This window comes from Equus przewalskii, chromosome 30 (genome assembly GCF_037783145.1).
Source record: "Equus przewalskii isolate Varuska chromosome 30, EquPr2, whole genome shotgun sequence".
In the NCBI taxonomy this organism is placed as follows: domain Eukaryota; kingdom Metazoa; phylum Chordata; class Mammalia; order Perissodactyla; family Equidae; genus Equus; species Equus przewalskii.
The window spans coordinates 13163069-13177777 of record NC_091860.1 but is presented as its reverse complement, the minus strand read 5'-3'; the positions used below and the strand labels follow the sequence as shown (position 1 = coordinate 13177777).

Genomic DNA, 14709 nt, shown 5'->3' with positions numbered 1-14709 from the left:
TTGCAAAAAAGATCGGGATCCTCAGGGTTATAGGGAAAAACACCCATGGCATTCCCTGTGGCATTCAAGGCATTAATTCAACCACTGTCATGGGGAAGGACCCTAATCCTGATGATACGATTTGAGGCTGTCTGGAGGAAGAAATTCATAAAAAAAAGCAGTGTAGAGACGACTTCCCTGAAGTATAGTATACCAGTAACCACCACCACCAAAAAAAACAAAAAAGAGAAGAGAGAAGAAACCTGGATACAAGGGGAAAGTACTGGTCTGCTAGGGCTGTCACAACAGAAACCACAGACTGGTGGCTTAAACAACAGAAATCTATTCCCTCACAGTTCTGGAGGCTAAAAGTCCGAGACTAGGGTGCTGTCAGGGTTGGTTTCTGGCCTGATGGCTCTCCTCCTGGTTCGCAGATGGCTTCCCTCTTACTGTGTCCTCACACGGCCTTTCCTCTGTAAGTGGGAGGAGAGAGAGAAATCCCTGGTCTCTCTTCCTCTTCTTATAAGGACACCAGTCCTATCAGATTAGGGTCCCAACCTTATGACGTCCTTTCACCTCAATTACCTCTTTAAAGGCCCCATCTCCAAATACAGCCACATTGGGAGTTAGGGCTTCAATGTATGATGGAGGGGGACAGAACTCAGCCCATAACAAGGAGGAAACAAACAAACAAAAACTGAAACGGAAGTGCACAATTAGCCCCAATTGGTAACTGAAATTTACAAAAGAATTTATACAACAAAAAGATAAAAAAGGCATAGATTGCCTTTTGTGCCTCTGTAACACTGGTTCTGAATTAATTTAATATCTGCTGAAATACAGCAACTGGCAAACTTTCAGGCCTTAATCAATACCGGGGCTTGAATTACAGTTACACTGGGGATCCCACTAACTTTAAACAAGGTACCACCTATAATCTTAGGGGATTACTCAACGTGATACAGAGGACAACAGGTACACCTCACCTTAACCATGCCTAAATTCCTCATGGCCACAGAACCTCTTGTCCTAAAATATTCCTAGTGGTCATGGACTTTCTGAAGCAATGAATAATAAATTAAGTATTTGGCACTTACAAATTATCTTGGTAAAATGGAACCACTTTAAAATGGACTATCTCCCGCCCCATTAAAATAGTTAACATGGCCCAACGTAAACTAAAACAGGGCCTTTGATGATTGAAATCCACTATACAAGACATTTAGAGAAGGGGTGATTATCCCCACTGCTTTGCCATTTAACAGCCCGATCTGACCTGCTCTTAAACTTGGGAACAATGAATGGTGCCTTATGGGAGATTACCTCGACCTTAATGCTGTGGGCCTCACTAAGGTCCCCATAGCCAATATTACTGCAATTGCTGACTTCATCCATCAGCAGCTGGTGAACATTTTGCTCCTACAGGTTTGGTGAACACGCTGTGTCCAGTGCCTATTCAACAGTCTCTGGACTGCAGTTTGCCCTCACCTCCAAAGGGACACGAGATACTTGCACCCAGCCGCCACAGGGTACCTCAACAGCCTTGTCATCGCACAGTCTTTGAGGACTACATCCTAACTACGTGCTGCTTCCTCCAGGAACACAGGGATAACATTACACTGATGACTTCTTCCTCTAAGGAGATTGATTTGACACACTCGCTCAGGATATACAAACACAAAGGAGCTCACAAAGGGGATGGGCCACTGCCTCAGACATGGGATAAGGCCTCATCACCTTGGTTAAAGTCTTGAAAATTATTTGGTAAACTGAGGGCTGCTCCACCCACAACACTGTCAAGAAACAGCCATTGATTCTCTCAGCACCCACAACTTCTTTTAGGCTTTTTGTGTTCTGGAGGAAACATATTTCTCACTTACAAATTGTACTTAAGCTCTTTTACGCTGTTACTTGCAAACTGCTCTCCTTGAATGGGGCCCCTTCTACTGAAGACTCCAGAATCCGTCCAAATTGTAAAACAACAGCCACTCCTGTTAGTGTCCCTCAGAGACTCCTTCACTGCAGAGGTTTTGGCAACCTTCTCTCAGTGACAGAATACCAGTTGTGTACAACTAATGACTTTAAAATGGTAAAACCACAAATATTTGGATTTTGCTAAAATTAAACTTTTGGTCTCTTAAAGAAACTGTTTAAAAAATGAAAAGGAAAGCCACAAACTGAGAGCAAATATTCATAACACATATCATAGAAAAGATTTGTATCACAATTTGTTTATCCATTCTTCTACTGATGGACATTTGAGTAGCTGCCAGCTCTTGGTTATTATGTATTATGAATACAGCTGCTATGGACATTTGTTTATAACTGTCTTAGTGGTCATATGTTTTAATTTCTTTGGATAAATACCTAGTGGTGGAATTGCTAGGTCATGGGGAAAGTATACATTTCACTTTATGAGAAACTACATAAGTATTTTTCCAAACAGGTTGTATCATTTTACACTCTAAATGTATGCAGGTTCTCATTGCTCCAGATCCTCACCCACACTTGATACTACCAGTTGTTTCAATTTTGACCATTCTGATGGGAATGAAAACATATCTTATTGTGGCAATAATAGGCATTTCCCAGATAACAAATGATCTTGAGTATCTTTACATGTGTTTATTGGCCAACTGAATATCCACTTTTGTGAAGTATGTCTTCATATCTTTTGCTCATTTGTTAATTGGGTTATTTTACTATTAATCAGTTGTAAGAGTTCTTTGTATTTTGTGGACACAAGATCTTTGTCAGGTATGTTTTATGAAGATTTTCTTCCACTGTAACTTACATTTTCATTTAAAATTCTTTAACTTTTATTTTTAAATGGTTTTAGGCTTAAAGAAAAGTTGTGAAAATAGTATGGAGTTCCCTTATACTCTTTATCCAGTTAACTATGACGTTAATATCTTCTTTTATTGAGGTATAATTCACATATAACATTATAATAATTTTAGATGAACATAATTTGATATTTGTATATACTGCAAAATGATCATAGTAAGTTGTTAACATCTGTCATGATACATAGTTGCAAATTGTTTTTCTTGCGATGAGAACTTTGAAGATCTACTGTTGGCAGCTTTCAGATATGCAACAGTCTTATTAACTATAGCCACCACACTGTGCATTACATCCATAACTAATTTATTTCATAGCTGCAAGTTTGTAGCTCCAGATCCTCTTCATCCATGTTGCCCAACCCCCACTCCTTGCCTCTGACAACCACTAATCTGGTCTCTGTATTTAATAGCCAAAGCAATCCTGAGAAAAAAGAACAAAGCTGGAGGCATCACAATGTCTGACTTTAAAATATACTACAAAGCTATAGTAATCAAAATGGCATGGTACTGGCAGAAAAACAGACACACAGATCAATGGAACAGAATTGAAAGCCCACAAATAAAACCACACATCTACACACAGCTCATATTTGACAAAGTAGCCAAGAACATACAATGGAGAGAGGAAAGTCTCTTCAATAAATGGTGTTGGGAAAACTGGACAGAAACATGCAAAAGAATGAAAGTAGACACTTATCTTACACCATAAACAAAAATTAACTCAAAATGGATTAAAGACTTGAAGGTAAGAGCTGAACCATAAAAGTCCTAGAAGAAAATATAAGTAGTACACTCTTTGACATTGGTCTTAGCAGCATCTTTCTGAATACCATGTCTACATAGGCAAGGGAAACAAAAGAAAAAATACACAAATGGGACTACCTCAGACTAAAGAGCTTCTGCAAGGCAAAGGAAACCATTAACAAAATGAAAAGACAACCCACCAACTGGGAGAAAATAATTATAAATCATATATCTGACAAGGGTTTAATCTCCAAAATAGATAAAGAGCTCATACAACTCAATAACAAAAAAACAACAAACAATCCCATCAAAAAATGGGCAGAGTATATGGACAAACATTTTTCCAAAGAAGATATACAGATGGCCAAAAGGCACATGAAAAGATGTTCAACATCACTAATCATTAGGGAAATGCAAATCAAAACTACAATGAGATATCACCTTATACCTATCAGAATGGCTCTAATTATCAAGACAAGAAATAATAAGTGTTGGAGAGAATGTGGAGAAAAAGGAACCCTCATACACTGCTGGTGGGAATGCAAAACTGGTGCAGCCACTATGGAAAACACTATGGAGATTTCTCAAAAAATTAAAAAAACAGAAATACCATATGATCCAGCAATCCTACTACTGGGTATTTATCCAAAGAACATGAAATCAACAAAACAGAGATCTATGCACCCCTATGTTCACTGAAGCATTATTCACTATTCACAATAGCCAAGGTGTGGAATCAACCCAAGTGCTCATCAACTGATGAATGGATAAAGAAGGTGTGATATACATACATACATACATACACACATATATATATATATACATACACAATGGAACACTACTCCGCCGTAAAAAAAGACAAAATCATCTCATTTGCGATGACATGTGTGGACCTTGAGGGTATGCTATTAAGTGAAATAAGCCAGAGAAAGGCAAACACTGTATGATATCACCCATATGTGGAAGATAAACAAGCATGTGGACAGAGAACAGATTAGTGGTTACCAGAAGCGAAAGTGGTTGGGAGGTGGGCAAAAGGAGGAAAGGGGCACTTATGTACTGTCATGGATAAAAACTAGACTATTGGTGGTGAGCACGATGCAGTATATACAGAAACTGATATATAATAATGTACACCTGAAATTACACAATGTTATAAACCAATATGACCTCAATAAAATTAAAAAAAAAGTAGAAAATAAGAAATAATGACTGCACAAAGATTCTCTAACATAAATTTAGGGTTAGGGTTAGGTTGAGTATATACCTATAAATGAAATTGGTGGGTCACATGGTAAACTCTATGTTTAACTTTTTTGAGGACCTACTAAGCTGTTTTTCATAGCAGCTGAATCATTTTATATTTTCACCAGTAATTGATGAGGATTCTATTTTCTCCAAATCTTTGCCAACATTTGCTATCTTCCTTTGTTTTTGTTCTTATTATAGCCATCCTAGTGGGTGTGCAGTGGTATCTCACTGTGGGTTCGATTTGCATTTCCCTAATGATTAATCATGTTGAGCATTTTTTCATGTACTTATTGCCCATTAGTATACCTTCTTTGGAGAAATGTCTATTCAAGTCCTTTGCTCTTCTTTGAATTGGGTTGTTTTTTGTCGTTGTTGAGTTGTAGGAGTTCTTTATATATCCTAGATATTAATCTCTTATCAGATATATGATTTGCAAATATTTTCTCCCACTCTGGTCCATTTTCACTCTCTTGAGAGTGTCCTTTGATATATGAAAGGTTTTAATCTTGATGAAGTCCATTTTATCTTATGTTTCCTTTTGTTGCCATGCTTTTGCTGTCATATCTAAAAAAAGTGGCCAAATTCAATGTCATGAAGCTTTCCTCCTATGCTTTCTTCTAAGAGTTTCATAGTTTTAGCTCTTATGTTTATGTCTTTGATCTGTTTTGAGTTAATTTTTGTATATGGTGTAAAGCAAGGGCCCATCATCAATTTTTTGCATGTGGATATCCACATTTCCCAACACTATTTGTGGAAAAGACTGCCCTCTCCCCATCAAATGGTCCTGGCACCCTTGCTGGAAATTATTTGACCATATATGTGAGGGACATTTCTGGGTTCTCTATTCTGTCCCATTGGTATACATGTCTGTCTTTATACCAGTATCACACTATATTTTGATTACTGTAGTTTTTTTTTCTTTTTAAAGATTGGCCCCTTAGCTAACAAATGTTGCCAATCTTTTTTTTTTCCTGCTTTTTCTCCCTAAATCCCCCCAGTACACAGTTGCATATTTTAGTTGTGGGTCCTTCTAGTTGTGCCATGTGGGACGCCACCTCAGCATGGCCTGATGAGCGGTGCCATGTCCACACCCACGATCCGAACTGGTGAAACGCTGGGCCACCGAAGCAGAGCACTTGAACTTAACCACTCAGCCACGGGGCCGGCCCCTGATTACTGTAGTTTTGTAGTAAGTTTTGCAATCAGGAAATGTGAGTCCTCGAATTTTAGTTCTGTTTTAAGACTGTTTTGGTTATTGGGAGCGGGGATCCCCTGTGATTCCATTTTGATGGGGACGGCCCTGAATCTGTAATCACTGTGGGGAGCATTCACATTTAACAATATTAAGTCTTCTAATCTACGAACAGGAGATGCCTTTCCTTTTATTAGTCTTCTTTAATTTTTTCCAGCAATGTTTTATAGTTCTCAGTGTACCTCACTCATTTTTATAAGAAAGCTCAAAACCACTCTGTCTAGTCAGTACCACTTGCTTACTGGAGGTCCAAGTCTCCTCCCTACACTCATGTCTGCCCTGGGGTTACGCAAATTTTATTATACTATCTGCTTTCTTCGCAACTGATGTTAAGTTTAAGATTCACCCATATTGATACATATGGTTCTAGTCCATTCCTTTTAACTGCTATGCAGTATTCATTGTGTATTAGCTCCTAGAGCTGCCATAAAACATTACCACAAACTGGGCGGCTTGCACAGGATGAATTATTCTCTCTTAGTTCAGGAGGCTAGCGGTCCGAAATCAGAACGTTAGTGGTGCGGTTCTTTTTGGAGGCTGTGAGGGAGAATTTGTCCCACAGCTCTCTCCCAGCTTCTGGAGGCTGCCAGCAATCTCTGTGTCCCACGGCTTGTCGCTGTGTCAGCTCAACCTCTGCTGTGTCACCACGTGGACTTCTTCCCTGTGTGTGTTTCTGGGTGTCCTCTCTTTTTTTTTTTTTTTTTTAGGAAGATTAGCTCTGAGCTAACATCGGCCAATCCTCTTCTTTTTGCTGAGGAAGACTGGCCCTGAGCTAACATCCGTGCCCATCTTCCTCTACTTTACATGTGGGACACTTATCACAGCATGGCGTGCCATGCAGTACCATGTCCACACCAGGGATCCAAACTGGCGAACCCCGGGCCACCGAAGCGGAACATGTGCAATTAACCGCTGCACCACGGGAGCGGTCCCATGTCCTCTCTTTTTAAAAGGATACGAGTCATTGGATTTAGGGCCCATCCTAATCCAGTATGACTTCATCTTAACTAAGATCCTATCTCTAAATAAGATTACATTCTGAAGTTCTGGGTGGACGTGAATTTTTGGAGGCACTATTCAACCCACTACACATTGTATGGCTATAATATATAATTTATTTATCCATTTATTCCCCTTATGGATGGACATTTAGGTTTCTCCCAATTTTTCACTATTGGAATGCTGCAATGAATATCTTTTAAATGAATCTTTACCTATATGCATCTGTGTTTCTCTAGTGTATATATTTAGAAGTGAAATTCCTGATTCCTGATAATAAGATATGGGTATCTTCCACTTTACAATTAAATATTGCCAAATTGTTCTCCAAAGTAATTGTATTAATTTACTTTCCCATCAGAAGCAATGGAGAGTTCCTGTTTTTCCTCTACATACTTGCCAACATCTAAATTTTAACTTTGCCAGATGTATTAGTTTGTTATTTTGGAAAACAAACAACTGCAAATCTCAGTGTGTAAAATAACAGGTATTTATTTATGGCATGAGTCTGTGGGACATTCAGAGATGGTTGATCTAGGCTGGGCGTGGCCGGGCTAACTGAGCTGGATTGCCCATATTCCATGTTCCTGGGTGGGTATTAGAAACATACTCATTTTAACAGACCAGAGACTTAGGAAAGTTACCTTATTTTTTTGGTCCTAAGGTCTCACAGCAAGTGAGTACTTATGAACTGGCTCTCCAGATAATGTTGAATGGAAGGAAATGGATTATTTTCATGTTGATGATTTTTAAGGGAATGCTTCAAGTATTTTACTGGTAAGTATACAGTTTTGCATTTTTGCAGTTGGGTATAAAGGATGTTGAATTCTATTGAATACTTGATTAATACACTTTAAGAAAAAACTAAGATGAAGAAATGTTAACATATAAATAGAACTAATAATATAATAAATGCTCATGTATCCATCACTCAGCTTCACTAATTGATACATGACCAATCTTGTTTCACGGATCCACCACCCACCTCCTCCTTCTGTATTATTTTAAAGCAAATCTAAAACATTAGAAAACAGCTTTTAAAGACCAAGTATCTAACATTTTTGAGGATATTTTTGTATCTATGTTCAACATTGACCTCTACTTTTCCTTTTTCATAATATACGTTTAATTTACTTTTGAAATTAAGATTTAGTCTCATAAAAGAACTTTGGGAGCTTTTCCTCTCTCTCTACATTTGAATAAACTATATAAGTTAGAGCTTATCTGGTCCTCGAAGGTGTGGTAAGTGTGCATATTTTTTGTCCTGCGTAAATCTGGGTTATGTTGTTAGATACATAAAGTTTATTAGGGTCAAGATTCTTATTTTTTCCATCTCTCTACTTTTAATCTTTAAGTGACATTGTGCTTTAATGTCTTCTCTTACAAATAACATGTGGCTGCATTTTGTATTAGTTTTTCAGTCTGAAAAGTCTATTTTCATTGTTGTGATTATTGAAATATTTAGATTTATTCTCTATCTTAATTTATGCTTTTTATTTACCACATTTTCTTTTATTCTTGCTCTTTCCTACATTCTATCAATCAAGTTTTCTTACTCTCTTTTCCTCCATCTATTGGCTTGAAAGTTGTACATCTTAGTTTTATTAATGGATACCCCTATATTTTTAAAATAACCACTAACAAAGTCTAAAGTTAATCAGTATCTTTTAAATGACTCTTTACCTGTATGTGTATGTGTTTCTTTAGTGTATGTATTTAGAAGTGGAATTGCTGATTCCTGACAATAGGGTATGACTATCTTCAACTTTAGCATTACATATTGTAAATACAAAGATCCTAAAGTGTTTCTTTCTGATTTCCTTCTCCTGTTTTCTAAGGAAAGCTATCATGTATTGTCGTTCCACCTCATTTTTAACCCCTTTCAAGTTAGTCATCATCATTTCAATAATTTCTTTTACAGCCAATGCTTAAGATTTATCAACATATTTACTTTTTGGGTCACAACTTTTTCTTGCTGCCCTCTAATTCCTTCTACATTCAATTTTCTTCTAGCTGAAGCATATCCTTTAGTAGCCTTCACAGTAAGGGTCTGTGAATAGCAAACTGTTGTCTTAATTTGTCTGAAAATATCTTATTTTCTTCTTATTCTCAACTAAAAATATAGCGAGGCATAAAATGCTAAGTTGACAATTATTTTCTCTCAGCACTTAGAAGATATTTTCCCACTTTTTCTCATATTTTTTTTGTTGCAGATGAGAAGGTAATTGCTAGTATACTGCTTTTCCTTAGTCTTCTCTCTGTAATTGGTTTTGAGATCTTCTATTTGCTTTAACGTTAAACAGTTTCTCCATGGTTCGCTTAGATGTGGATTGTTTTTATTTATCCTGTTCAGGACATTGTGTACTTCTCAAATATGAGGACTTGTCCCTCTTGTCAATTCTGGAAAATCTCAGCCATTATTTTATCAAACATTGCATCTCCCATTCTCTCCTTCTGAGATGGCCATTAGATAGATACATGTTGTACTTTCTCATACTATTTTCCATGCCTCCGAACCCTTCTAATATTTTCCACTCTTACCTCTGCTCTGCATTCGGGGCGATTTGAGCAGATCATCTTCTAATTCATTAATTTTCGACTCAGCAGTTTAATCCAATCATTAAAAAAAAAAATCTCAATAAACATTTCATTTCTAGAAGTTCTCTCCTCTTTTCCTCTTATCCTGTCATGTTCTTTCATTATAGTTTTATTCCTTCTTTTATCTCTTTAATCATTTATTTTATTTTATTTTTTTTCTGCTTTATTTCCCAAACCCCCCCAGTACGTAGTTGTATATCTTAGTTGCAGGTCCTTCTAGTTGTGGGATGTGGGACGCCGCCTCAACGTGGCCTAACAAGCGGTGCCTTGTCCGCGCCCAGGATCTGAACCCTGGGCTGCTGCAGTGGAGCGTGTGAACTTAACCACTCAGCCACGGAGCCAGTCCCAACTAATCTTGGTATTCATTTATTTTAAAATAATTAATTTTATGGTCTCTTTCCAATTGGTTTTCTTATTTCCTTTTCTTGGAATGAGTTTTTTTCCTTTGTTGCATCTGTTGACTACTCTTGAAGTTTATATTTTTACTGTGAGCACAGCTTCACTGAGGTTTTTAAAAAAAATTCCCTCAACAGGAGTTCCAATAGTCCTTAGTTTTGTGGTCGAGAGCTGTTTTTGCATTGGCTTCTGGATCACGGAATTTTTCTCATTCTCCTTTCATAGAAGGTCATCCTTTGAGACTAGGCTTTATGCGAGGGACTCAATTCCAGCCGCCCGTGGACCCAAAGACACAATTTTTGTCTCAAGTAGGTATTAAAACCCCAGGCACCAAGGCTTATATTCTGTGGTGTCATTTCCTGCTTATGACTGTGCTTTTGGGCTGTTGCTACTGGCACTAAAACAAAACTGGATTTCCTTTTTATTCTTTTAATCAAGGCTATGATTACATTTTTTTGTTCCTAATATTTAATTTTATATTGGAGGGCAGGGCTCATTCACATCTACTCAGTCTTTTCTGTTGCTAGAAATCTCCCAGGCAGGCTTCTCAAGGACGAATCTACATTTACTCTTAAGTCTGTAAGATAGTGCTTGCTTTATCCATATGTATATAACATGTGTAGATACCATAGCTAATCTAGGATTTCCAGGTGCTATGAAGGAATCTGGAATTGATTTTTGATGTGCGGACCAGAAAATTATTTGAAGTAGAACAGCCAATGACAGGAAGCAAAGAAAAATAAAAATCTAAGGGAAAGGAATAAAATAGCCTATGTAAGGCACAAGTATACATAAGCATAAATACTTATGTTCTCGCAAGCTAGATTTCATGAATGTGGCTGATAAATCTGCCACATCTTGTTTTACCTCTCTGCTACATTTCACTCTCTCACTTCCTGTTTTAATCTTTCTGGTTCTCCTTACTTTGGGAGTATTCCTTTGGTGGTTCTGATCCCTCCGTCTGTCCCCTAGATGTTTTCCTCTACACCTACATTAGTCTTAGCTATCACATGGATGCCAACTTCTCCAATAGTTACATCTCCAATTCTCACCTCTTAAATTCTATATCACTTATTGTCTGCTGAATGTGCCCTTCCACCAGCATCATAAACTTGGCATGTCTCAAACTGACTATATCTTCCTTTCTCCCATCTATCACCTCCTAACTGAATTCCCTTATCTTTGTTAATGGTGCCTGCCTGTTCCAATCGCCTGGTAGCCATTTTTAGTCCCCCACTCCCACCTTTGCTGTATAGCCAATCAGGCGACAAATCTTGAAGATTCAAGAGGATTCATACGGTTTCTCCTCTGGTCTCTACTTTCCCTGCTAGTTACCTAATTCGGGGCTTCGTTATCTTACTCAGTCCATTGCAATAACTTTCTAACTGCTCCTTCTCCTTCCTTTCACCTTATACACCACTGCAGCTGAACATTTCTAAGAAAGCGACAATAACATCACTCCACCACCTACAAAATATGATTTAACACCTGCATCTCACATTCAAGATCTATGATTTGGCTTCAACCTACTTTTGCAAACTTATTTCCATTTACCATTTCAAGTTCTGTCTCAGCTAGACTACATTACCCACTGTTCCTGGTAATATGCTCTGAAGAGTCTTGTCTCAAGAGAGCTTTATATCATACAAGTTCCTCTCTCTGCAATGTTTCTCCTCACCCCACTTCCCAATTCTTCGTAAAGCCTTTGTTTTTTTTCCTAGGTGGAAGTGATCTTGCCATCTGCTGAAGTGTAAAAGCACTTTAAGCCTCTCACAAAGCTCTTACAGTATACCTCAAGATATGCTTATTGAGGTCTCTGTCTTACCTTTTCAACCAGGTGATATAGTGGTAGTGGCTAAGATCATGGGTTCTGAAGCCGGTGAAGCGGGTTTGAATCATGGCTATGTCATTTACTGGCTAACTAATTTGGAAAATGTTATTTCATCTCTCTATATTTCAGTTTCCCCTGTTTAAAATGAGGAAATAATAGCGTATACCCCATGAGGTTGCTGTGAGGATTAAGTGAGTTATACATAAAGTGCGTAGAACAGTACCAGGCACACAGTGGCCACTTCATAAACGTTAGCTAACACCAATGAAAAAATTGGCTATGTTTTCTTCATCATTCCATCACCCAGTCACACATTTTCCACATAGAAGGCGGTGAGCAAGTTATTTTTTAGTGAGAAAAATTACAACCAACCAGATACTGGATACACTATACACCTAAGTATAAGATTAACTGGTTCAGAAATAGTGCTATAAGAATTCAGATAAGGGAGAGATCACAGTAAGATGAGTTTGTAAGAAAATACTTGAGGAAAGAGTGACTCCCCAGTGAAACGGTGTTGTCAAAGGTCTAATCTGAGAGAAGCAAACACGATGAACTGACAGGATAACAGTCACACTATTAGCAGCCATGAGATAATGAGATAGCGGACTAGGATGGTTAGCAATGAGGGATTTCAAAGCGAGGGGTAGAAACAGAGAGAGATAATAAAGCCAGGATAAACTGGGTTTATAAAAACAGGAAGAAGTTAAAACCAAAAACAAAGAAAAAGCTATAAATCCCGAGTCTGTGGTCCTGGCAGACTAAGGTGCAAGTATAGATGTGAGAAAGTTGGGGCGGATTAAGTTCCGTTTTAGATGTGCTGAGTTGAAGGTACCTTGTGCGCTATGACATGGCAAGGTCCTGTAGGTAGCTACAAAAGAAAGGTAAGAGGTGTGAGAGATACACCTTGGGGAGTCCTCAGAATAGAGTTGATGGCTGAAAATGTAGGCATAGATGAACTGGCAGGAGTAAATATGGAAGATGAGCAGAGGACTAAGGGGTCAGTTTGTGAGAAAATTCCATCACTGCCTTCCTATAATTTGGGATGGTCTCTAATAAGGTTAATAGTCCAGTTATCAAAAACTGTGCAAGAATGGTCTGATGAGGGACATGTATAAACTGAGTAATGGAGAAACCCAGTAGAATCTATCTTTCCCTCTAGTCAGTATGTAAATTCCGTGAGAGCAGCAGCTGTTATGTTCTCAAATATATCCCGCAGGCTTAATTCAGTGCCTTGCATGCCGTAGTCAATAGATTAGATCACTGCTGGATGAATGAGTGAATAAACAGCAGTGAAAAGTGTACTTGTGGGTGAAAAGATTCAATATAATATTCAATATAATAGTTAGGATGGTATGCAAATATGTCAGAATGAGAGGTACAAAGTTCTTGGAAGTATATACTATTTGGAATTTCAAAAAAATATTTCAGTCAGAAGAAATATGTATTATTGGAATAAGCTTAATTTTCCTTTTTTGTCACACACATGTATTTATCTGTAAGATGATCCTAAAAGATTTTTTTAGCTGATTCTGTAAGCTCAGTGAAATCCCAGCTCTCTGACCTTTATGGCGAAGAGCTTAATTTTTAAATTCAGATCAAAGAAGATATAAGTGTGCCATCTTCTGGTTTTAGTACATTTACTTACTGAGTTTTTGCTAATGACCTCAAATTCAGAAACTATTTTACGATCTTACTGTCACTGGACAGTTTTTCATGTAGGCAGGTTTTGGCTGTGTGAGGATATATGTCTATTAGGAGTACACAGAAAATAATGGCAATATAAAAAGTTTTAGACAGTGACATGTCAGGAAAGTAACTACACCATGATTTAAAAAAATATTATTCAACTTTGCAATTTTTGATCCCATAAATAATTTTGAATTATTTCCCATATGTCCATTTTCAAATCAGCTTATTTTATACTTAATTTTCTAGTACATTCAGAGTAGCTTTTAAAGATATTATCACTTAAAGGAAAATGACTGTTTGAAACAATAGATATTTCAACCTCTCTATAGAGAAGAGACTATCTTGGTTTTGGTAATTATATGGATATAAATTTAAAGGGTTTTCTAGATGACATACTCTATTTTTGATGCTTCTCTTTGTCCCTTCAAGCTGCACTAATCAGAAGACGATAAATTGCAAATTTGTTAACTTCATTTGCCGTTTCATACAGCCTGACTCTCCATCAAGCAAACTGGATGAAAAAAGTCACTATTAAGGCGGTTAATAAATGTTACACTAAAATTCCTGCTTAAGTTTACATAAAGGTTAAGTTCGCACACTCCACTTTGGCGGCCCAGGGTTTGCAGGTTTGGATCCCGGGCATGGACCCAGCACCACTTGTCAAGCCATGCTGTGGCAGCCTCCCACATAAAATAGAGGAAGACTGGCACAGATGTTAGCTCAGTGCCAATCTTCCTCAAGCAAAAAGAAGAAGGTTGGCAAGAGCTGTTAGCTCAGAGCCAAAATTCCTCACAAACACAAAAATAAATAAATAAATTTTGGGATTTCAAATTTAGTAGCACTTACAAGCATAAAGCATTAACTCAATTATTTTTTTATTGTTAAATGCTCCAAAACAATTGTTTTAAAGCAGAAAATTATTAAAAAAAAGAAAAACCACACTGGTCTTTTGACTGTAAGACAATAAGGCATGTAGATCAAATATACTACAGTTGGAATAGGTAATCAGATTGTTTGTAATATACACAAAGAAGTACATTTAAGAAGTCTACATTAAATTTTATTTATCTGAATAAAAAACTTTTATAAATTATATAGCTATTGCATTCTTATAATTTGGG

At 37.4% G+C, this 14709-nt stretch overlaps 1 protein-coding gene across 1 annotated transcript in view; it reads right to left on the bottom strand.

The window, feature by feature from the left end:
- Positions 1 to 14709, bottom strand: part of DNAJC1 (DnaJ heat shock protein family (Hsp40) member C1) — a 188701-nt gene that overhangs the window by 37813 nt on the left and 136179 nt on the right. The window lies entirely within an intron of this gene.